This window comes from Anomaloglossus baeobatrachus, chromosome 6 (genome assembly GCF_048569485.1).
Source record: "Anomaloglossus baeobatrachus isolate aAnoBae1 chromosome 6, aAnoBae1.hap1, whole genome shotgun sequence".
NCBI lineage: Eukaryota > Metazoa > Chordata > Amphibia > Anura > Aromobatidae > Anomaloglossus > Anomaloglossus baeobatrachus.
Window position 1 is genome coordinate 80,764,641 of NC_134358.1, and position 25,673 is coordinate 80,790,313.

Here is a 25,673-nt window from a genome sequence, read left to right on the forward strand (position 1 = left end):
GCCACCACTGTCAGTATGTAGGCTCCACAGGCCCTAGTAATGTGTATGCCCCCCACTGACCCCAGTAATGTTTATGCCCCTAGTAATGTGTATGCCCCCCCCCACGGACCCCACTAATATGTATGCCCCCCCACTGACCCCAGTAATGTTTATGCCCCTAGTAATGTGTATGCCCCCCCCCACGGACCCCAGTAATGTGTATGCCCCCTCCACTGACCCCAGTAATGTTTATGCCCCTAGTAATGTGTATGCCCCCCCACGGACCCCAGTAATGTGTATGCCCCCCCACTGACCCCAGTAATGTGTATGCCACCCAAGTAACATGGATGCCCCCAGTGATGTCTATGCACCCCCAGTAATATGTATACCCCCTGGTGACCCCAGTAACATATATGTCCACCCAGTGCTGTATTTGCCCCCAGCCATCACACAGTGCGGCCTGCACAGCCACATACCCTGGAGGAGCTGGACGAAGACAAGCGGGGGAGGTGAGTAAGGCTGCTGCCGACTCCCCCATATTAATACCTCTAATGTGTCTGTGTGTATGATGTGTGTATGACTGTGTGTAGATTTACGTCTGTTTATGTGAATTTTGTGAATTTTTCTTCAAATATATGTGTGTACTAGCTGTACTATCGTCGGTCGGTCTCTCTCTGTCTCTCTCTCTCGTCTCTCTCTCTCGTCGCACAGCGTTCACACTGCTCCGGCGGCTTTTCCTCTTATGAAAATGCCGGCCGCTCATTATTCCATCTTCTATTCCTTGCTTTGCCCGCCCACCAGTACCTATGATTGGTTACAGTCAGACACGCCCCCACGCTGAGTGACAGCTGTCTCACTGCAACCAATTACAGCCGCCGGTGGGCAGGTCTATATTGTGGAGCAAAATAAATAATTAAAAAAAACGACGTGCGGTTCCCCCCCCCCCCCAATTTTGATACTAGCCAGGGTAAAGCCACACGGCTGAAGGCTGGAATTCTCAGGATGGGGAGTTCCACGTTATGGGGAGCCCCCCCAGCCTAACTATCAGCCAGCAGCTGCGCGGAATTGCCGAGTCCATTAGATGTGCCAGTCCCGGGACTCTACCCGGCTCATCCCGAATTGACCTGGTGCGATGGCAGTCGGGGTAATAAGGATTTAATGGCAGCCCATAGCTGCCACTAAGTCCTAGGTTAATCATGGCAGGCGTCTCCCTGAGATACCTTCCATGATTAACCTGTAAGTTAAAGAAAATAAACACACACATCCAAAAAATCCTTTATTTGGAATAAAAGACAAAAAAACCCCACCCTCTTTCACCACTTTATTAATCCCCAAATACCCCTCCAGGTCCGACGTAATCCATATGAGGTTCCGTGACGCATCCAGCTCTGCTACATGAAGCTGACAGGAGCGGTCACAGACCAGACCGCTCTCTATCATCTCCACGCAGCAACTCTAGTGAGCTGCACGATCAGCGATGACGTCACTCAGGATTCCCGCGGCCACCGCTAGATCCTCCAACTGTTACAGCAAGTTGCCCGAGTGACTGAAGTGAGCAGCGCGATCAGCGATGACATCACAGGTGAGTTGCGGTCTCAGATGGAGGACTCCAGCTGGCCGCGGGTAACTTGAGTGATGGCACCGCTGATCGCACTGCTCACTTCAGTCACTCAGGGGATTTGCGGTCACCGGTGAGTCCTTCACCGGTTGGCCGCTAACCAGGACGCAACAGACAGAGCCGCGGGGTGACAATGAAGTCGGGTGAAGTTCATCCGAGTTCATTCTCATCGCGCGACTCTGTCTGTGTCTGCTGTCAGCGGGCATGTAGCAGAGCTGAATTGACGGGGTAACGCACTGCCAAAAATGCATGCGAAACACATGCGTTTTGGATGCATTTTTTAAACACAGTGTTTACATTTCTCCAGTCTGTCAGAGGGTGTGTTCTTTTCCGCACTGCGCACATACCAAGCTGAGGTCACACTGGCATATCACATGTGATGCGATATGCTAATGACCCTCGGCTCCTGCTGTGCTGTGATTGTGAGCTATTACACTGTGATCTGATCCTGCGATCGGATCACAGCTGAGGAGGAGAGGGAGGGATTAAGGATGTCAGGCGTTCAGTATGGATGAGCCCTGGGCCTTCCTGTCTTTTTAAAGGCGACTGGATCAGCGGACGAGAGCACCCACTGATCCCTGTGTCTCTACAATTGAAACAATCAAAACAGTAAGTCGCCCGTATTCACTAATTCTTCCCATTAACCAAAAGCACAATATTACAGATATTTTATCTAATAGAGCGGATGTCATGAAGTCTGCAGTTTTGTACATGGGGCAGATTTAGGGGAAAGATCTGCTTTAAAACAGAATTTTGTGGTCTAAAATATTCTAGTTTAAATGTAACACGGCCAAGTTTGCATTTATATTTTAATAATTTACTACTTAGAAATAAATCTCTGTATATTTTTTTAATTATTGTTTCTAAAACAATGATTGTCATTGCTGACTGGGCGTTGTTAGAGGCGTGGCCATGGGCATGGCCTAAAAATTTGCCGCGACGCGCTCTGCGCGCCGCATACTTTGTCCCTCTTTCCATTCTTTCAAAGTTGGGTGGTATGTATATACCACTGTACTGGATCCACTCCATAGTCTGAAAACCCCCTGAGATAGGGCTTGACTAAACCAGGTCTGAATACAGCTATCAGGGGGGTAACACGTTGGCCCCTGCAGGTGAAGGAAAGTGTTTAAGGCAGTGAGAAACGGAAACCATCAGTAGGAAGTGTGCTGTAAGGAGAACCCGTATTGTCAGAGTCCAGAGGCATTGAAGTTAACCTGCTGCTAAGAATTGGATGTAAGCAAAGCATGGAAAATTTGTTTAATAAACTGTTGTTTAATTTATCAGCCGCCTGTCAACGACTCTTTTCTGCGAATGATAAAGGAGCCGGCGAGCCGAAGGAGAAAGGTGCTGCTGAGAGCCAAGGTGCTGATATGAATGTGTCCCTGCCACTCACACTTTGCCCACCAAACACTCCTGCTTTACTAGTGACGGTCGGGCTGGGGGTCGGCCTGTCGCCCTTAGGGCAGGAGACCACGACTACACCCCTCGAGGCGCCCCCTGCTCCCGTTACAATTTAAGCCCTTTTCAGGGCTGATTTAAAGGCGTTCATAGCCATAGCTGCTAGGCAGGTCCATGCAAACGCTGTGCTGGGCTTTGCTGTCCTGCTACCTACAGCGCCCGTGCATTCTACCCACCTGGCCATTTTTTGCGACGCTATTTTATTTGCCCAAAGTGCTGACACTTTTTGTGGCATCCTAAAAGTGTCTGGAATACTAACTTAGTGTTCCTTTGCTGTCCACTGACCCACAGCACCTGGGCATTGTACCCACCTGCCCATTTTTGCCACGCTATTTTATTTGCCCAAAGAGCTGACACTTTTTGTGCCATCATAAAAGTGTCTGGAATACTAAGTTAGTGTTCCTTTGCTGTCCACTGACTCACAGCACCCAGGCATTGTACCTACCTGCCCATTTTTGCCACGCTATTTTATTTGCCCAAAGAGCTGACACTTTTTGTGCCATCCTAAAAGTGTCTGGAACACTAAGTTAGTGTTCCTTTGCTGTCCACTGACCCACAGCACCTGTGCATGCTACACCCCTGTCCATTTTTGCTACGCAATTCTAATTGCAAACTCTGCTGCCACTGTTAGGGGAATACTAAAATTGACCGGGATACTCAGTGTTGGTTCTTCAGCTGTCAATACAGCTAGACCACCTCTGCATTGTACACACCTGTCAATTTTTAGCAACGTAATTCTAATTGCAAACTGTGCTGCCACTGTTAGGGGCATACTAAAATTGACCGGGATACTCAGTGTTGGTTCTTCAGCTGTCAATAAAGCTAGACCACCTCTGCATTGTACACACCTGTCAATTTTTAGCAATGTAATTCTAATTGCAAACTGTGCTGCCACTGTTAGGGGCATACTAAAATTGACCGGGATACTCAGTGTTGGTTCTTCAGCTGTCAATAAAGCTAGACCACCTCTGCAATCTACACCACCTCTCCATTTTTGCTACCACATTTTAAGTGTCCAATCTTGTTGCTAACAAAAGGACAGATGCTGTTGGAAAAGGGGAACAGGCGTGTTGGAAAAGGAAAAAAAGTTTGTCTCTGTGGGGTAGGTGGGAAACCTACATTAACATCTGCTGACGAAAGGCCATCTTCCAGTAAAAGTAAGATGTCTACTACTTTCCGTGGCCAATCTGATGTGCTCCCTTTTTTACGGAACCGAACAACTTTAAAAAAGGTAGATGATGCACCAAAAAAGAACATGCTTGAATGGATCGCAAGTGCTCCAACAAGTGGCCTCTCCTCCACCTCAACTTCAACATCCAAAAAACAACAGTCCTCTGAGTTGTCACCCCAATCGCACTTGCTTTCTCCAAGCTCTCAAGTCTCCACCCACCATGCAGAGTATGGTGTAACAGAGATGGCTGGGTCTGCAGAGCTGTTCAGTCACACTATACCCTGGGAATCAGAGGTCTGCTCCCAAGCTACAGTTAGTACAGACCAGGAATTGGTCTGCAGTGATGGCCAGAAGCTTTGTGAGTCTGATTCAGGCCCTGATGACCAAGTTTCTGAGCATAATGTACACCCTCATTCACAAACTGTAACACCTGTTGGTGGAGACAATGAGGAACATACTAATAACGATGAGACGCAGATACCTGATTGGGTTGACAACTTAACTATTCAGTCAGGGCAGGAAGAGTTTAGGTCTGAGGGCGAGGGGAATGCAAACACAACGCTTGATGATGAAGTTCTAGATCCCACTTACTGTCAACCCACATTCACGCACTCGAGGAGGTCAGCAGAGGCGGTGGAGGAGGATGCGACTGACGATGAAGTTACCTTGTGCCTTCCTGGACCGAGTCGGAGTACTGGAAGCACGTCAACAACTGCATCCTCAGCCACAACTCTGCCTCTGAGCACAAGTCGGGGTGGCTCTTCAGGTCGCATGGGCTATAAGCCTTGCCTAGCCTGGTCCTTTTTTGACCTCGCAAAGGATCTCCCAAATCATGTGATATGTAAGATTTGTCAGCAATCTATAAGTAGAGGCCAAAAGCTCACTAGTTTGACAACTTCTACCGTGAATCGTTACATGAATAACAAGCATAAGTCCCAGTGGGAAGCTCACTGTGCTACAATGCGGCCTAGCGGAGCGGGCCAACCACCGTCTGCCCCTTCAAGTGCATCCGCGCGCTCTTCTTCCTCTATGACTGTGGGGACAGCTGTCACACATGTTTTTCCACGCAGACCTTACACCTCTTTAACCGCAACAGGCAGTTTGCTTGGCAGGTCGTTAGTTGTTTTGGAAGGGGAAACAAGTGCTGGTGTACAGCTCTCTCAGTCATCAAGAGCACCAACTTTGGATGAAGGCAACATCATGTCTCCGCCTGCACTTTCCTCACAGACCTGCAGTTTTCCAGGGACACCCTACTCACCACCGTCTCCACACAGCAGCCAGATATCGGTCCCTCAGATGTGGACAAATAAAAGGCCATTTCCTCCGAGCCATGACAAAGCTAAGAGGTTGACTATCACCCTCTGTAAGCTCTTGGCTACCGAAATTCTGCCTTTCCACCTGGTGGACACAGAGGATTTTCGAGACCATATGTCAGTCGCAGTGCCCCAGTACCAGATGCCCAGTCGCCACTACTTCTCCAAGAAAGGTGTGCCTGCGCTACACCAGCATGTCGCACACAACATCACCGCTTCCTTGAGAAACTCTGTGTATGACAGGGTGCATTTCCCCACCGATACTTGGACCAGTAAGCATGGACAGGGGCGTTACATGTTGCTGACTGGGCACTGGGTAACTATGGTGAGAGATGGAGAAGGGTCTGCTGATTAAGTCTTGCCGTCCCTAGGACTTGTGCATCAATCCTCTTTATGTAGAAGTTCCTCCACTGCTTCTGCCTCCTCAACCTCGTCTGCATCCTCCACCTCTGCCCCAAGCCTGCCTGGTCAGGCCACCCGCATTGTAACTGCGCACAAGGAATCCCGCACACCTCCTTACTATGCTGGCAGCAGAGCTCAACGGCATCAGGCGGTCTTTACGTTGAAATATCTGGGAAATAAGAGTCACACAGCTGAGGAGTTGTGGTCAGCTCTGCGATCCGAGTTTCGTAAATGGTTGTCTCCATTCAACCTGCAGCCTGGGAAGGCCGTGTGCGACAATGCTGCAAACCTGGGTGCGGCCCTTCACCTGGGCAAGGTGACACACAAGCCTTGTATGGCTCACGTGTTGAACCTTCTTGTCCAGCAATTTTTAACCCACTATCCCGGCCTAGATGGGCTTCTGCACAGGGCACGGTCATTCTCTGCTCACTTCCGCCGTTCAACCGTCGCAGCTGACTGACTTGAATCGCTCCAGAAGTCTTTCGGCCTGCCGGTTCACCGCCTGAAATGCGATGTGGCGACACGCTGGAATTCGACTCTCCACATGTTGCAGCGACTGTGGCAGCACCGCCAAGCCCTGGTGCAATACGTTATGACGTATAGCCTGGGCCAACGAGATGCAGAGGTGGGGAAGATCACGCTGCTGGAGTGATCTCAGATCAAAGACCTATGCACCCTTCTGCACAGTTTCGACATGGCGACGAATATGTTTAGCGCTGACAATGCCATTATCAGAATGACAATTTCAGTCATTTACATGCTGGAGCACACGCTAAACACTATTCGGAGTCAGGGGGTGGGACAACAGGAAGGAGAGGAAGTACAGGAGGATTCATATGCGCAAGGGATACCAACATCTACAAGGTCCAGACGTTCAGCATCACCAAGGCGGCAGGCATGGGACGGTGGGGGAGAGGGATTAACAAGGGCGCATGGTAGCAGCCAAAATGTTGAGGAAGATGCAGGAGACCAGGAAGAAATGGAGGACGAACTCTTGATGGCCATGGTGGACTCAGCAGATGAGGGAGACCTTGGTCAAATTTCGGTTGAATGAGGTTGGGGGGTGATGTCAGAGGAAGGAAGCACGGTTATCACCTCGCCGCCACAAACACAGCGAGGACTTGGTCCACATGGATGCGCAAGACACATGAGCACCTTCTTGTTGCACTACCTATAACATGACCCTCGGATTGTCCGAATTAGAAGTGATGATGATGACTACTGGGTTGCCACACTATTATATCCCCGGTACAAGTCCAAATTTGGTGAACTAATTCCAGCCATAGAAAGGGACGCACGTATGCAGGAGTATCAGCAGAAGCTGTTACTCAATCTTAGCTCAGCTTTTCTACCAAACACCAGTGGTGCACAGAGTGAGTCTCCCAGTTGCAACTTGGCAAGCATGGGACTGTCTCGTCATTATCAGTCAAACTGTACCTGAAACACCGTATCTGGTGCTGGTAACAGCAATTTTATGGAATCGTTTCATAATTTTTTTAGACCATCCAATGCAAGGCCATAAGAGACAAGAAGTCTGACGCATAGTCAACGGCTGGAGAGGATGATACAGGAGTATCTCCAAATGAACATCGATGCCATGACTTTGCAACTGGAGCCTTGCTCATTTTGGGCTTAAAATCTTGAAAAATGGCCTGAGCTCGCCACTTACGCCTTGGAGATCTTGTCGTGTCCCGCAGCCAACGTTGTCTCTGAACGTGTCTTCAGTGCTGCTTGGTGTGTGCAGACAGACACGCGTCTGTCCAGTGACAATATGGACAGACTAACGTTCATCAAGATGAACAAGTCATGGATCAGCAAGGACTTTACTACCCCTGTGTCATCCTGGGGAGAATAAAGGCTGGTGTATTTTTGACTGTGCTTGATACAAATCTACCTGTCAAGTTTGCAACTGGGGCACAAGTGATGCCACTGAAGTGGTGTCTGTGGGGCCCAATTTTTGGAAAAAAGGGACACTCTGCTTGGAGTCCCCTTGCTGTGTTTTTAACAATGAGCCAAGATGAACAAGTCATGGTTCAGCAAGGACTTTGCTACCTACCCCTGTGTCATCCTGGGGACAGTTAAGGCTGGCGTATTTTTGAATGTGCTTGATGCTAATCAACATGTCCAGTTTGCAACTGGGGCACAAGTGATGCCACTGAAGTTGTGGTGTGTGTGGCCCAATTTTTGGAAAAAAGGGACACTCTGCTTGGAATCCCCTTGCTGTGTTTTTAAAAATGATCCAAGATGAACAAGTCATGGTTCAGCAAGGACTTTACTACCCCTGTGTCATCCTGGGGAGAGTAAAGGCTGGCATATTTTTGACAGTGCTTAATGCAAATCTACCTGTCAAGTTTGCAACTGGGGCACAAGTGATGCCACTGAAGTGGTGTCTGTGGGGCCCAATTTTTGGAAAAAAGTGAGACTCTGCTTGGAGTCCCCTTGCTGTGTTTTACATGATTTTAGAAGGGCATGACATGCTTATATCTGTGTCTCCTCCTATTTTTCCTCGTCCAGCTGCTTTGTTTTCACATGAGTATATGTCCTTGTCACTTTCCCATGTGTTTGTGCTGTCTTGGGAGTTGTTTGTCACCTTTTGGACATCTTTGAAGGTGTTTTCTATGTGTTTTTATGTGTTTGTGTTTGCCTTCCATTGTTTTCAATGGGGTTCGAGAGGTTCGTCGAACGGTTCACCGAACCAAACTCGAATGGGGCCTCCATTCGACGAACCGTACCGAACTCGAGCCTTTAGAGGCTGGCTCATCTCCACTTTTGACTACACTTTGGCGGACCTGTCCAACCCGAACATCCACGGGTCCACTCTTTGCTATATGTTTTCTTATCCTTGCTCACATGTTTGCTGCACTAAGATTGTAAAAATGCAATGAACAACACAGAAGGTGTTAAATGTATCCATGACTATAATCCATGTGCCATCCTGCATCCATCAGTGCAATCCATGGACCTCCCGAGATATCTCCTTAAAGCATTTTCATCTAAATACAGTATTTATCGGAGAAATCTCCTCCTCATGAATGATGTTATGTAACTCATCACATTTTGTAACTAATTGTTATAGCTTCACCCCCACAATCCCCGGAGTAACATTTCGTCAATTAGCCCATGGCAAAGAGGTAAGTGGGAGGCTGAAACTGCTCATGAAGTGAAACAATGTTACAGGGAATTATTATGGTACAATCATAATACAGAAGACTCATTTGAGGGCACGTGGGAGTGCGATAAAGAAATTAGTCTTTTAATGGACACAGTGTGCCTCTGCTCCTGATTATCTCATTAGATTTGCTTGAACACTGTCACCAAATAATATATTCATCTATAGGGAATTAAAGAATTGCCATGAAGAAATATAAGTCAAAGTAATAGATTATTTACACATAAATGACTGAGAATAATACCAATATATGGATAATATATAACTAAAGGTGATCAGATTTCATAATACAATCTGCATGTTATTGAATAGATCACACAGACCTGAAGAGGCTGGTGTACTTACTTTGTAAATCCATTTCAGAATGACTGTATAACAATTTTTAATTAACTAGAAAAAGTTCAAGGAGCGCTTGAATGTCTTTCTTGAAAATATAATATCACAGGTTATCAGTACTAGATTATGTGATGGGGTGTTGATCCGGGCCACTAGCCTGATTTGTCATATTGTCATGTGGGCACTGTTTTTGGTCCCATTGTCACTGGGTGTGATGAGGTAACTTGGAATAGGGGTGCCTATAATGGCTCTAGGGCTAGGGGGGCCTTAGCTGTCCCTTATCCCAGAGGTACTTCTGATGGTAAAGAGGGCTGGACCGCCAGCCTAACCCTAACTCCTGAATAGCCTTGGTGTAAACAGCCTCTCCCCCACCTCTGGGGAGTGCTGGGACAGGAGTGGTTTATCCCACACAAATAGACAGACAGGGAAAAAACAAAACTCAAACTCTCTGCACACAGACAGAGGTAGGATAATACGAGCTAAGGAGGAAATAAAGAATCAGGGAGGAAATAAACAAGCTACAAGAATATTTTCAGAACACACCAAATAATGCATAGAAGATCACCAGAACAGGATCACCACAGCACAAGGTCCAGTATCGCAAAGGAAGGTATAATCAGCATCGGGGAACAGGCTCCACCATGTTTTAAAGGGTGGAGGCAGCTGTGATATGTCTACAGTAACCTGTGACCCTAGCAGCAATGCACAGGCCAGCAGAAATTAACTCCTGCTAGACTGATCACTAGTAAGCACACAACTGGTCGATGCCCGAGTCTGACTGAGCGTGCAAGGGTCTGCAGCAAAGTGCGGGGTTGCAAATAAGTGCATAGTTTAAGCACAATCTCATAGTTGGGATAACTGTGTAATTGTTTAATTTCATTAGGGAATTGTGTTTCTGTTTGTCTGGGATACTGTGAAAAAGAAAAAAGAAAAAGTGTCTTGTGATTTCATTAGTCGTATTAGCCACACCTGTTTCTTGAAGCTTCTGGAAGCTTCTGGTAGTTCTTGTGGAACTATACAGTCATATGAAAAAGTTTGGGCACCCCTATTAATGTTAACCTTTTTTCTTTCTAACAATTTGGGGTTTTGCAACAGCTATTTCTGTTTCATATGTCTAATAACAGATGGACTGAGTAATATTTCTGGATTGAAATGAGGTTTATTGTACTAACAGAAAATGTGCAATCCGCATTTAAACAAAACTTGACCGGTGCAAAAGTATGGCCACCCTTATCAATTTCTTGATTTGAACACTCCTAACTACTTTTTACTGACTTACTAAAGCACTAAATTGGTTTTGTAACTCATTGAGCTTTGAACTTCATAGGCAGGTGTATCCAATCATGAGAAAAGGTATTTAAGGTGGCCACTTGCAAGTTGTTCTCCTATTTGAATCTCTTATGAAGAGTGGCATCATGGGCTCCTCAAAACAACTCTCAAATGATCTGAAAACAAAGATTATTCAACATAGTTGTTCAGGGGAAGGATACAAAAAGTTTCCTCAGAGATTTAAACTGTCAGTTTCCACTGTGAGGAACATAGTAGGGAAATGGAAGAACACAGATACAGTTCTTGTTAAGCCCAGAAGTGGCAGGCCAAGAAAAATATCAGAAAGGCAGAGAAGAAGAATGGTGAGAACAGTCAAGGACAATCCACAGACCACCTCCAAAGACCTGCAGCATCATCTTGCTGCTGATGGTGTCACTGTGCATCGGTCAACAATACAGCGCACTTTGCACAAGGAGAAGCTGTATGGGAGAGTGATGCAAAAGAAGCTGTTTCTGCAAGCACGCCACAAACAGAGTCGCCTGAGGTATGCAAAAGCACATTTGGACAAGCCAGTTACATTTTGGAAGAAGGTCCTGTGGACTGATGAAACAAAGATTGAGTTGTTTGGTCATACAAAAAGGCGTTCTGCATGGAGGCAAAAAAACACGGCATTCCAAGAAAAGCACTTGCTACCCACAGTAAAATTTGGTGGAGGTTCCATCATGCTTTGGGGCTGTGTGGCCAATGCCGGCACCGGGAATCTTGTTAAAGTTGAGGGTCGCATGGATTCAACTCAGTATCAGCAGATTCTTGACAATAATGTGCAAGAATCAGTGACAAAGCTGAAGTTACGCAGGGGATGGATATTTCAGCAAGACAATGATCCATAACACCGCTCCAAATCTACTCAGGCATTCATGCAGAGGAACAATTACAATGTTCTGGAATGGCCATCCCAGTCCCCAGACCTGAATATCATTGAACATCTGTGGGATGATTTGAAGCGTGCTGTCCATGCTCGGCGACCATCAAACTTAACTGAACTGGAATTGTTTTGTAAACAGGAATGGTCAAATATACCTTCATCCAGGAACTCATTAAAAGCTACAGGAAGCGACTAGAGGCTGTTATTTTTACAAAAGGAGGATCTACAAAATAATAATGTCACTTTTATGCTGAGGTGCCCATACTTTTGCACCGGTCAAATTTTGTTTAAATGCGGATTGCACATTTTCTGTTAGTACAATAAACCTCATTTCAATCTAGAAATATTACTGAGTCCATCAGTTATTAGATATATGAAACTGAAATAGCTGTTGCAAAAACCCAAATTGTTATAAAGAAAAAAGGTTAACATTAATAGGGGTGCCCAAACTTTTTCATATGACTGTATAAACCAGCCAAAACAAGCGAGGTTGCTGAGCATGTGAGGGTCTGCAGCAAAGTGTGGGGTTGCAGATAAGTGCATAGTTTAAGCACATTCTCATAATTTGACAGAAGAAAGTAGTTTGAATTTATCCTTATACGTTTCCCATTTTTTTTTGTTTTTTCCCTTCTTTTTCTGTACTGTTTATCCCCATTTAATAGCGGCTCCATGGACAATTTTACCAGGTGTTTATCTTGTCGGATGTATGCATGCCTTGAACAGCTGTTCAAGGGCGAATATTAGAGTTGAGCGCGGTTGTAGGTTCGAGGTTCTCCAGTTCTAGGCTCGAGTGATTTTGGGGGCTGTTCGAGATCGAACTAGAACTGGAGATTTTTGCAAAAGCTCGATAGTTCTAGATACGTTCGAGAACGGTTCTAGCAGCAAAAAGCAGGGCTTTTTACAGCTACAGTGTGCAGGAGCCATCGCTGGCAGCCTGCCAGAAGCTGGTAACCAAGATAAACATCGGGTATCCAAGCAAAGCGCTTTGGTTAGTAACCTGATATTTATCCTAGTTACGTGCAGGAAGCCCACACTTCCCCGCTCAGCTCGCTCCGCCCCCTCCTGCCCGCGGCATGTACACATACATACATACATACACACACGCACACGCACACACACACACACACACACACACACATGGTCCCGCTCGGCTTACCTGCGGTGATGAAGTCCCACCATCCCGACCTCAGCGCTGTCACTGTCCTCCATGGCCGCCGCTTGTCACATCACCTCTCGCTTCCGACCCGAGACTGACTAGCAGTGACGTCACGGGCCTCTCGCGATACTTGGTGTGAAGGCGCGGTCATTGAACTCAGTGACAGGGGCTGTCAGTGTGCTGGAGATCAGCGCAGGTAATGTACCTCGCTGACAGCAGCACTTGTCATGCCCTGCAGTGACCTGGGCTGACCCATTGATGTTAGCTCAGGTCACTGCACTGCTCTCCCAGCCAATGGGGAACATCCTGCTCTTCATTGACTGGGACAGTGTGGATCGTCATGGCAACCCCTTGGATTACACCAGACCTGGATTTGTTTTTCTTTCTAATAAATTGGTTAAAGACGGAATGTTTTGGGGAGTGTTTTTTCAAATAAAAATGTGTTTGTCGTCTATTTTTTTTTATTACTGACTGGGTTGGTGATGTCGGGTATCTGATAGACGCCTGACCTCACCAACCCCAGGGCTTGATGCCAGGTGACATTACACATCTGGTATTAACCCCATATATTACCCCATTTGCCACCGCACCAGGGCGCGGTATGAGCTGGGGCGAAGCCCCAGGATTGGCGCATCTAATGGATGCGCCACTTCTGGGGCGGCTGCGGCCTGCTATTTTTAGGCTGGGGAGAGTCCAATAACCATGGACCTCCTTAGTCTGAGAATATCAGACCCCAGCTGTCTGCTTTACCTTGGCTGGTGATCCAATTTTGGGGGGACCCCTACGTGTTTTGTTTTTTTTTAATTATTTATTTAATTTAAAATAACAGCGTGGGGTGCCCTCAGTTTTGGATTACCAGCCAAGGTGAGGTTGCCAGCTGTGGCCTGCAGGCTGCAGCCGTCTGCTTTACCCTAGCTGGCTACAAAAATAGGGGGAACCCTACGTCATTTTTTTTTTTTCATTTTTTTGGCTAAATATAAAGCTAAGCACCCCTTAGTGCCACATGAAAGGCACCAAAGGGTGCAAAATTACAAAATGCAGGAGAGTGGGACATTATGTGTCTTTCTGCCATTATAATGACAGAAAAGACTGATATGAAGTGCACAAACACAGGAAAATCACCAGAGAGCTCTACGCTGTGAAAAGCAGTAGAAAATGGCACTGGAGAGAACATATGACCGCCTCATGTAAGATGAAGCTATGGATCCTGGGTAAATTTATGCATTTACCCTCATTCAGTTTTTTTGCAGTACACAAAAAAAACGGAAGGCACACGGATGACAAACAGATGACATACGGACCGTCTACGGAACGAAAACGGATGCCACACGGATGCACCCGTGAAAAAAAACGGACTGTTTTTTGCAGACCACAAAAATGGATCGGTCGTGTTAATGTAGCCTTATTCTGATCTGCCGTTTATAAACAGCAGGCAGAAATAAGTGAATAACGCCCCCCAGCGTCAGAAAATCTCCGGGGTTTCAGGGCTAGCTGAGACCCTGGAGATCATGATTCAGGACGGTTTTTCCGGTCCCCGCTCACGTGATCACAGGTATACACTGTACACCGATGATCACGTTACAGTAAATGACAGCGCCGGTAAAAAATTATTTATCTCCCATCTGGCATGAACAAACACTTCTCCACTTCTTCTCCACTTTTTCTCCACTTTTTCTCCACTTTTTCTACATTTTTTCTTCACTTTTTCTCCACTTTTTCTACATTTTTTCTCCACTTTTTCTCCACTTTTTCTCCACTTTTTCTCCACTTTTTCTCCACTTTTTCTCCATTTTTTCTCCACTTTTTCTCCACTTTTTCTACATTTTTTCTCCACTTTTTCTCCACTTTTTCTCCACTTTTTCGCCACTTTTTCTCCACTTTTTCTCCACTTTTTCTCCGTTTTTTTTCTATGGTCGGTTTACCCATTAGCTCTGCCATGCATAGTGTAGCTCTACACCTACTGCACATGTTACTTTATGATTGACATCTCTTTCGTACCAGAGCTGTCTAAGCCTACTCTGACCCCATATTTGTCATTACTATATTGTCCTTGTACTGTATTATGACATTTGTATCATGTGTTTCATTTCTTGCTGTGTTGCAATTTTTTTGCTGCATCCCAATTGTACCTCTACATTATTGTCATTTTTCATGATTACATGCAGATAAGTCCAATCTGACGAAGGCTCAGGCCGAAACGTCATTTGTAACTTGTTTTGGACAAAAACATATATGCTTATGAAAAATTTTTTTTTCTTAATACGGACCAATAAAGAGTGATTTTGCATTACTATCCGTTGTGACTTACTGACTTAGTCTGGGAGATTTAGAGTGCCGAGGTTACTCACTAATTTTATCTATTATTACCTATGAGCACCTATATACCAGTGAGCAGAGCTTCCTCTACAGTAGTTCTCCTGATTAGGCATGCCCTTACCTCATGAGCAGGGCATTGCAGCTTTGGTAGCAACCATTACTGTCGCGGGCGGGGAGGAGGGTGTCAGCACACTACGCTCACCCCGCTGCTCAGTGGTGGCTCGAGCGATGGGCCGGATCCCGGGGGTTTCTCGAGCGGCACTCCTCGCCCGTGAGTGAGAGGGGGTTGTTGGGTGTGGGGATTGTTTATTGTCCGTGACGCCACCCACGGTTGTGGTGATTTCACCACCGCTGCTCAATACGGGGATCCCGGGGATGGTGATGCGGAGCAGCCAGGTGTTGGGTTGCCCCTCCGTGGGTAGGGGTTGGTGATCCCGGGGCCCGGTGATGGCTTGGGAGGTGTAGGGCCTGGTGGGTGCAGGGACGCGGGGGCAGCGCTGTGCCTTGCGGCACTGTGGTACTCACTCAGCCTGAGACGTTGACACAGTTTTTACGGTAAACCAAACGGCTGGTAAGACGGTCCCACAGACGGCTGCACCTGCACTCCCGGTAGGTGACGGTGATGTCCCTCTTCCTTGCACCTTTGTTGACTTGTGGTAGCGGTGGATTCCCTCCGGTTACCCGCTCCCCGGCTACAATCTGGGCCGGAGGAGCCCTACACTTTGCCCGCAGGCACTGGCCCTGAGAAACTGGTGCCGTGGCGGTGGCGGTGTCTCTCCTACTCTGGTTGGGCTGTTGCCTTCAATCGGGACTTGGTTGTTGGGGGATCTACATCCCCTTCACTGATGGATTTGGCAATTTTCGGCGACTCCTAGCCTTGCCGGGGTCCGAGAGGCCCCTGCCCTGATGCTGACTGTCCTTCGGAACACTGCTCCAGACCGCCGGGCACACAGCCTACGGGGTCCTTCCAGGAACTTCCAAACGGTCCCCCTCCAGACAGTCACCGCCGTTGCTGACCTTGCTGACCTGCCCTGCACTTAGCTGGACTCTTCAGGCTTTGCACACTCCTTCTGTTCTGTCACCACTCTTGCTTTCCTCCTTTTCCACTTTTCTTTCCTTCACTTTCGCTTAGCTGTTTACTTTAGCCCTGTCTGGCTACTCCTCCACTCCTTCCACTTCCTCCTCCCTGACTAGACTCCAACTCTAGACTGCCTGGTTTCTCCCGCCTCCAGAACTGTGATCTCCTCGGTGGGCGGAGCCAACCGCCTGGCCCACCCCCTGGTGTGAATCATCAGTCTCTGGAGGAAGGCAACAAGGATTTGTAGTTTAGCTGTGATGTGCCTACCTGGAATGTGGGGTGTGGTGGTGTTGTGAACTGTGACCCCTGGCTTGCCCAGGGCGTCACATTACGACATGGACTCTGCTGCTGTGGACCCGGGGAGAGTGAGTGCAGATTCATTGCACCCACACTCCTCACATGAAGGGTCCGCACTCCTAGAAAATGGGGGATACGTTCCCTGAGTGTCTCCCCCCCCATATTCTAGACGGTCCAGAGTCGTCGTGGGACCCCTTTATTTTTTTTCTTACAATAAATTGGTGAAAGAGGAAATGTTTTGGGGACTGTTTTTTCAAATAAATTTCTTTTGTCGATTTTTTTGTTTTTGTTAGTACTGACAGTTTATGATGTTGGGTATCTAATAGACGCCATGACATCACAAACTGCTGAGCTTGATTTCAGGTGACTTTACAGCTAGTATCAACCCGATTTATTACCCCGTTTGCTACTGCACCAGGGCACGGGATGAGCTGGGGTGAAGCGCCAGGATTGGCGCATCTAGTGGATGCGCCACGTCTGGGGTGCCTGCGGCCTGCTATTTTTAGGCTGTGAAGGCCCAATAACTATGGACCTTCCCACCCTGAGAATACCAGACCACAGCTGTCCGCTTTACCTTGGCTGGTGATCCAATTTGGAGGGGACCCTACTTTTTTTGTGTAATTATTAATATTTATAAAATAATTATAAAAAAGAGCCTGGGGGGACCTCCACATTGGATCCCCAACCACGGTAAAGCTGCCAGCTGTGGTTTTCAGGCTACAGACGTCTGCTTTACCCTAGCTGGCTATCAAAAATGGGGGGACCCAACGTCATTTTTTTTTTTAACTATTTTTTAAATAGAAAAAATTAATGGGCTTCCCTGTATTTTGATTGCCAACCAAGGTAACGACAGGCAGATTGGGGTGGCAACCCATAGCTGTCTGCTTTATCTGCGCTGAGAATCAAAAATACCGCGGAGCGCTACGTCATTTTTTTTAAAGATTTATTTTTCCAGCACTGTGATGTCCAGCAATCAAAATACAGGGAAGCCCATTTTGTTTTTAGTTATTTAAATAAATAATTAAAAAAAATATATATGGGCTCCCGCTGCATTTTTTGTATTGCTAGCTAAGGGTAATCCAAACAGCTACTGGCTGCTAACCCCCACTGCTTGGTGTTACCTTCACTGGCAATGGAAAATCCAGGGAAGCATTTTTTAATTTTTTGGCCAAAAAACTACAAAAAAAGGACGTGAGCTTCGCCATATTTTTGTATGCTAGCCAGGTATAGCAGGCAGGTGCTGGAAGAGTTGGATACAGCGCCAGAAGATGGCGCTTCTATGAAAGTGCCATTTTCTGAGGCGGCTGCAGACTGCAATTCGCAGCAGTGGGGCCCAGAAAGCTCAGGCCAACCTGTGCTGCATATTCCAATCCCCAGCTGCCTAGATGTACCTCGCTGGACACAAAAATGGAGCGAAGCCTACGTCATTTGTTTTCTAATTATTTCATGAAATTCATGAAATAATAAAAAAGGGCTTCCCTTTATTTTTGGTTCCCAGCCGGGTACAAATAGGCAACTGGGGGTTGGGGGCAGCCGTACCTGCCTGCTGTACCTGGCTAGCATACAAAAATATGGCGAAGCCCACATAATTTTTTCAGCAAAAAACTTCTGCATACAGTCCTGGATGGAGTATGCTGAGTATGCTGAGCCTTGTAGTTCTGCAGCTGCTGTGTGTCTGTATGGAGAAGAGCAGACAGCAGCTGCAGAACTACAAGGCTCAGCATACTCCATCCAGGACTGTATGCAGAAGTTTTTTGCCCACCAAAAAAATGACGTGGGCTTCGCCATATTTTTGTATGCTAGCCAGGTACAGCATGCAGCTACGGGCTGCCTCCAACCCCCAGTTGCCTATTTGTACCCGGCTGGGAACCAAAAATATAGGGAAGCCCTTTTTTTTTTAATTATTTCACTTATTTCATGAAATAATTAAAAAACAAATGACGTGGGCTTCGCCCCATTTTTGTGTCCAGCCGGGTACAACTAGGCAGCTGGGGATTGGAATCCGCAGCACAGGTTAGCCCGAGGTTTCTGGGCGCCTCTGCTGCGAATTTCAGTCCGCAGCCGTCCCAGAAAATGGCGCTCTCATAGAAGCGCCATCATCTGGCGCTGTATCCAACTCTTCCAACAGCCCTGGAGCCGGGTGGCTTGTTGGGTAATCATGAGTTAATACTGGCTTTGTTTTACTAGCCAGTATTAAGCCAGAGATTCTTAATGTCAGGCACGTTTGACCCGGCCATTAAGAATCTCCAATAAAGGGTTAAAAAAAAGACACCACACAGAGAAAAAATACTTTAATAGAAATAAATACACAGACACATTAGAGACTCCATCTTTATTACCCCCTGTCAGCCCAATAAATCCCCAATAAACCAGCGCTGATAAGAGGTTTTTAATAGAGGCTTAAATTATAAGCAGCAATTTCAGCGTTCCAAGTGCCTTTAAATGAATTTGAAGAAACTGCACTTCAGGATTGTAGTGAGGATGAGGTGCCCCAGCCCATTACTTGATAGGCTGGGGCACCTCATCCTCACTACAATCCTCACTAGTGTAGTAGTAGTGACGATTGTAGTGAGGATGAGGTGCACCAGCCCATCATGGGCTGGGGCACCTCATCCTCACTACAATCCTCACTAGTGTAGTAGTAGTGACGATTGTAGTGAGGATGAGGTGCACCAGGCCATCATGGGCTGGGGCACCTCATCCTCACTACAATCCTCACTAGTGTAGTAGTAGTGACGATTGTAGTGAGGATGAGGTGCACCAGCCCATCATGGGCTGGGGCACCTCATCCTCACTACAATCCTCACTAGTGTAGTAGTAGTGACGATTGTAGTGAGGATGAGGTGCACCAGCCCATCATGGGCTGGGGCACCTCATCCTCACTACAATCCTCACTACAATCGGGAAGCAGCGTGCAGCCTTCACTCCGTGAGTGATCATTGCTGCTAGCGGTAACAGCGGTAACGCTGACAGACGCGTTACCATAGCAACGGTGCTCCCGGAGCCGCGGTTAGCGGTGACGTCACCGCTAACTGCGTTGCTATGGCAACGGTGATCTCCGTTAATGACCGGCTGTGTCAGCCGGTCCCTAACGGAACGGGGAGTCGACCGTGTGCTAGAGCATATCGCCGGTACACGGCGATACACAAATGTGCACCGTGTACCGGAGAGATGCACTCGCAGGTCCTACATGACGTGTCATAGTCATGCGACCAGTCTGTAGCCAATGAGATAATAGCCACGTGACTGGTCACATGGCTATTTTGACGTCACGATAGGTCCTGCTTCTCTGCTGGCAGTGCCGGTCACCGGGAGGATTCAGCGATCATCGGATGGAATAGCGGCAGGAGACAGAGTGCAGGAGGGATCGCGGGGACCGGTAAGTGTTATGGCAATGTTTATTAACTGTTTCTGTACATTTATCATGCATTTTTATGTGTTTGTGATTGCCTCCCATTATAGCCTATTGGTTCGAGTTCGGTTCGTCGAACCGAACTCGAACGGGACCCCCGTTCGGCGAACCGACATCGAGCCGAACTGCGACCGGTTCGCTCATCTCTAGTGAATATGTCTGAACTCGATGCAAGTATGTTGCATATTTGGAAATCCAGGTAACTGATCTAAATAAGCAGATTGTAACACTCAGGAGCATTGCAAACCTGGAGAGGAATTTAGAGCTCACTGAGCTTTCTCTGGCTGGGGCCAGTGATATGGAGGAGGGTGGAGATGGGAAAGGTCAGGACCCAGAGGTAGGTAGCTGGGTAACAGTTAGAAGAAGAGGTAGGGGGAAAAGTGTCAGGGAGCCTAGTCCTGATCTGGCACAACCTAGTAAATATGCCTGTTTGGCTGATATTAGGAATGAAGGGCCAGGACCAGGATCACTACAGCAGGACGTTGCTCCTAGCAACCAGGAAAACGACTGCTGTGGGAAGGAGTAAAATAGGAGTGCAGCAAAGCCCAGACAAATGTTGGTGGTAGGGGACTCTATAATTAGGCGGACTGACAGGGTCATCTGTCGCCGAGACCGTGAATGCCGAACAGTGTGTTGTCTGCCGGGTGCTCGGGTTTGGCATATTACGGTGTAGTGGGTGAGCATACCCCCTACAAAGGGAGCTGAGTTAACCGGAGATGTCATTAATAAAAGTGTTTTATTTGTATTGTGTTAGGGCACCCCTAGTGGCCGGGTGGGACGGCTGTCACCACAGTGGAAGGAGGAGCCGGCAGTAACCAAGGGGAGGAGAAGTGTGTGTGTGTGAGAGGCAGTTGGATCCGGGACGTGAGAGAGTGAACATCAAGGGGCAGAGTGTGGGAGCTGAATCCATAGGGGGCGCCGCAGAGAACGGGAGTGTACGTAACCTCGGAGAGTGAAGCAACCGGTGTGGGTCCGGTGTGTGTGTAACCGTTAGTGGGAGCCCGGCGAAGCGGATTAACCAGGGCACATCCCCACGTGAGGGTACGTTAGAGCAGGTTGTCCCCCAGCTCCAAGAAGTGTTTTCTGCAAGCAGCCGGATTGTGAAGGCGAGTGTAATAAAAGATGTCTTTTGTTTTCACCACATCCTGCCTGAAGACTGTTTGTACAACGACCGACGATTGCACCACCACACTCTGCCCCACCAAGTCAGCTCCCGACCTTGAGGTAGTGGTGAAGCCAGGGGCAAGCCTGAAAACTACAGCCACGACTACAAGGCCGGAGGCTCCCCTGGCTCATCATTACATGTGGCGTAGTCGGCAGGATGCGAATTCCCTGCCAGGGACCCAAGAAGCCGGAGATCAAGTGGTGCCTAGGGCACCGGATCCGGACTATGAGAGAAGATTTCCAGTCCCATGGTGGGAAGAAGATACAGTGCCTGCAGCGTTGGACCGGGCACAAGATGGCGGCAAGATGGCCGTCGTCTGTGAAGATGAAGAAAGCGCGCGAAAAGTTGGCGCCAAAAGAAGAGCCTGGGGCTGGCCGCTGCCGAAGAAGAAGTTCGGAGTACTCCGCCCAAAGAGGGGAGGTGCCGGTTCCAGGGCACGCAGAGAAACATGCGAAGAGGGCAGTGTTTTGAAGAAAAAGAAGAACCGCCGCGGAGGGGTCGATATGTTGTGTGAGACTGGGGGTGGAGTATGCTCAAGAGCGGGAAAAATAGACCCGCCTCCACTTCCTCCAGCATCTCCACTGACCTCGCCGCCATTGCCAGAGCTACCAAGTGTTTGCACGATGGAGACCTCCAGGCAGCAACAGGAGATAGAGACCGCGATGGCACTCGACCACCTGGGCAGAGGACGCCCCAAGCAGTCTGCGGCTGCAGCTGCGGATGTGTCACCGCTTGCGTTACCGGCCGCTCCTGTGGGACAAGGACGCCCGTCTAAAGTAACCTGGATCACCACGTGGGACGCCGTGACCGGGGGAACCACAACAGAGGTCCGGGCGACCTATACCAATCCGCTGCCGGCGGGGAATCGGCCTCCGGGAATCCTTCCAAACCCAGACCCAGGGACACCCCCGCCCGTCGCGGTGGGACCGCCGACCCCTACTCCGGTACAAGCCCCGGAAGATTTACCTACCCGGAAGCTGGAGCAGGATAACTGGGGCTTCTTCTGGGACGCGGTGCAGCCGTCTTCCCTACCTCACAGGAAGTCACCGTCCCCAGAGCCGGACCCCGTAAAGGAGAGGCTGCTTGCTGAAACTGTCGCCCGGGAGATGATGTCCGGTCCCCGGGGTGAAGAGTTGGAGTTACAATTCACCACGGGCATAGTGGTGAAATTCAACCAACAAGAGGGCTACGGCTTTATCCGGGAGGAGACAACCGGTGACGATTACTTTTATAATCGGTACATTTGGATGTCGAGGGCTTACCCCAGCGACTACACACGCTCTACCCAGGGGAGAAAGTCCGATTCATACCTGAGGTGGGATGCCGCGGCCTCTTTGCGGTCAGCGTCTCCCGTATGCCCACCTCCCAAGAAGCTATTCAGTGGCAGCAGGAGTTGGAGTGGGAGGAACACCAAAGCCGGCGGCGGGCGCAGTCAAGACCGGTACTGGCTGAATCCTCCCATTCCAGGCGCACTTTAGCCGTCGCTCCGGAAAGGATGCCCGGACCGACCACCGACCCGGAGAGGGGAACCCCGGCGGTGCTGGCTATCAGCCAGAATCTTAACACCAACCCGGTTATCATCTTGGATATACCTCCGCCGCCTAGGGTAGCGACCCCATCGCCTCCGTCGGGGACTGAGGAGACCATGGCACCGAAGCCTGCTGTTGCCTACGAGCCTTTCCAGAGGCTGCGCCGACAACCCGGACAGTCTCTGTCAGATTACATCAGGGCTCAGAGAGCCGATTGGAAGCGGGTTTTGCACCCAGAATAAAGACATCCTGACCGGTTTATTGGAAGACCGGTTTTTGTTTGCAGTTAAAGCTCAGCAACGTTCAAGTGACTGAGCCCGGAGAGAGTCTGCTGCCGGACTGGGCCAGGGGCTCCTCCGCGTCATGGAAGAAGGAAAAGTTTTGTGTTCCTGTTGTTCACAACCAAGACCGGGAGCGCTGCTAAGCCTCCGGGCACTACCAAGACCGGGAGCGCTGCTAAGCCTCCGGGCACTACCAAGACCGGGAGCTCCCAGTTGGAACTCCGGGCGCTGGACTGGTGCCCCTTCTTCCGGGCAGCCTGTTGTGGACTGGTTCGTAGTTTATTCACCATGTTGTGCCTAGTTTTAAAATATGTGTGATTTTTAGAAGGAGCCTTGCCGGGAGGTTCGGGTTTTAAGAGGGGAGGTGTGTAGTGGGTGAGCATACCCCCTACAAAGGGAGCTGAGTTAACCGGAGATGTCATTAATAAAAGTGTTTTATTTGTATTGTGTTAGGGCACCCCTAGTGGCCGGGTGGGACGGCTGTCACCACAGTGGAAGGAGGAGCCGGCAGTAACCAAGGGGAGGAGAAGTGTGTGTGTGTGAGAGGCAGTTGGATCCGAGACGTGAGAGAGTGAACATCAAGGGGCAGAGTGTTGGAGCTGAATCCATAGGGGGCGCCGGAGAGAACGGGAGTGTACGTAACCTTGGAGAGTGAAGCAACCGGTGTGGGTCCGGTGTGTGTGTAACCGTTAGTGGGAGCCTGGCGAAGCGGATTAACCAGGGCACATCCCCACGTGAGGGTACGTTAGAGCAGGTTGTCCCCCAGCTCCAAGAAGTGTTTTCTGCAAGCAGCCGGATTGTGAAGGCGAGTGTAATAAAAGATGTCTTTTGTTTTCACCACATCCTGCCTGAAGACTGTTTGTACAACGACCGACGATTGCACCACCACACTCTGCCCCACCAAGTCAGCTCCCGACCTTGAGGTAGTGGTGAAGCCAGGGGCAAGCCTGAAAACTACAGCCACGACTACAAGGCCGGAGGCTCCCCTGGCTCATCATTACAACGGATCGGATAGACAGACTGCTGGGTGGGGCTGGGGAAAACCCAGCAGTCATGGTGCACATTGGTACTAAGGACAAAGTTAGAGGCAGGTGGAAGGTCCTTAAAAATGATTACAGGGAACTAGGAGAGAAACTGAAGTCCAGGACCTTCAAGGTGGTGTTTTCAGAAATACTACCGGTGCCACGAGCGTCACTAGAAAGACAGCGGGAGCTTAGGGAGATAAGTACGTGGCTTAGAAATTGGTGCAGGAAGTAAGGGTTCGGGTTCATGGAGAACTGGGCCGGCTTCTCAGTCGGCTACAGGTTCTGCGGTAGGGAAGGGCTGCACCTCAATGGGGAGGGTGCAGCTGTGCTGGGGGAGAAAATAATCAGACGGCTGGAGGAGCTTTTAAACTAGGATCTGGGGGGAGGGAGGGTAGTGGAGCAAATAAGGAGATAGATAGAGCAGATAGAGACAGTGAGACGGTAGGGGTCAATGAAGGATTAGGGGGGACTGGGACATGCAAGGAATATAGGGAGGCTAGGAATAATAAATGTGTTAATAGTATTAAATGTCTACTGGCAAATGCAAGAAGTCTTGCAAATAAAATGAATGAATTGGAGGCTCTTATGTCAACCATGGATTATGATGTGGTGGGCATTACGGAAACCTGGCTGGATGAAAGCCATGACTGGGTAACAAACATACAGGGTTATACTACATTCAGGAAGGATAGGAAAAACAAAAAAGGTGGTGGGGTGTATATATTTATCAAATGTAACCTAAAACCTGTGTTGAATGATGACATTGGGGGGAACTGCAACAATGTAGAGTCAATATGAGTAAATGTACATGGGGAGGGGAATAATGGAAAAATGCTAATTGGAGTTTGCTATAAGCCTCCTAACATACCTGAACAAATAGAGGGTGAAATGCTGCAACAAATTGAAAAGGCAGCTAATAATAATAATCGGGTTCTTATTATGGGGGATTTCAACTATCCAGACATATAGTGGGACATAAAATCTTCTGGTTGTGCTAAAAGCTGTAAGTTTTCTTATCCACAATTCAAGACAATTTCCTCTCTCAGATGGTGGATGAACCGACGAGGGGAGATAATTTGCTAGATCTGGTCCTGTCAAATAGACCGGATACAATTTCAGATCTACAGGTCCGGGAGCACTTGGGCACCAGCGATCATAATATGGTAAGCTTCAAAGTAATATTCAATAAAACATTTCAAAGGGGAAATGCTAAAACCTGGAATTTTAGGAAAGCTGATTTCAACAAATTAAGGGAAGAGCTTAAATGTGTAGATTGGGACAATGTTATGGTAACTGGGGATACCGAACATAAATGGGGTAAGTTTAAGGATATACTGCTAGAGTCCTGTAAAAAACGTAGACCCTCTGGTAATAAAATATCCAGGAATAAAAAGAAACCACTATGGATAAATAAGACTGTACAAAGTATAATAAAACAAAAACAAAGGCCGTTTAAAATCTTGAAGGCTGAGAATACAGAAATAGCATTTCAGAAGTATAAAGATATCAATAGGAAATGCAAAAAAGAAATCAAGCAAGCAAAATTAGCTACTGAAACAAAAATCGCCAATGACATTAAAATAAATCCCAAAATCTTTTATAAATACATTAATGCCAAAAGGAAAATAAAGGATAGTATCGGCTCCTTAAAATGTAATAACAAGTTAGTATAGAGGACAAACAAAAGACTGAGATATTAAATAGGCATTTCTCATCAGTGTTCACCAAGGAACTGACTGTACCAGGGATCATTCAACAAGTGAAACATCAAAGT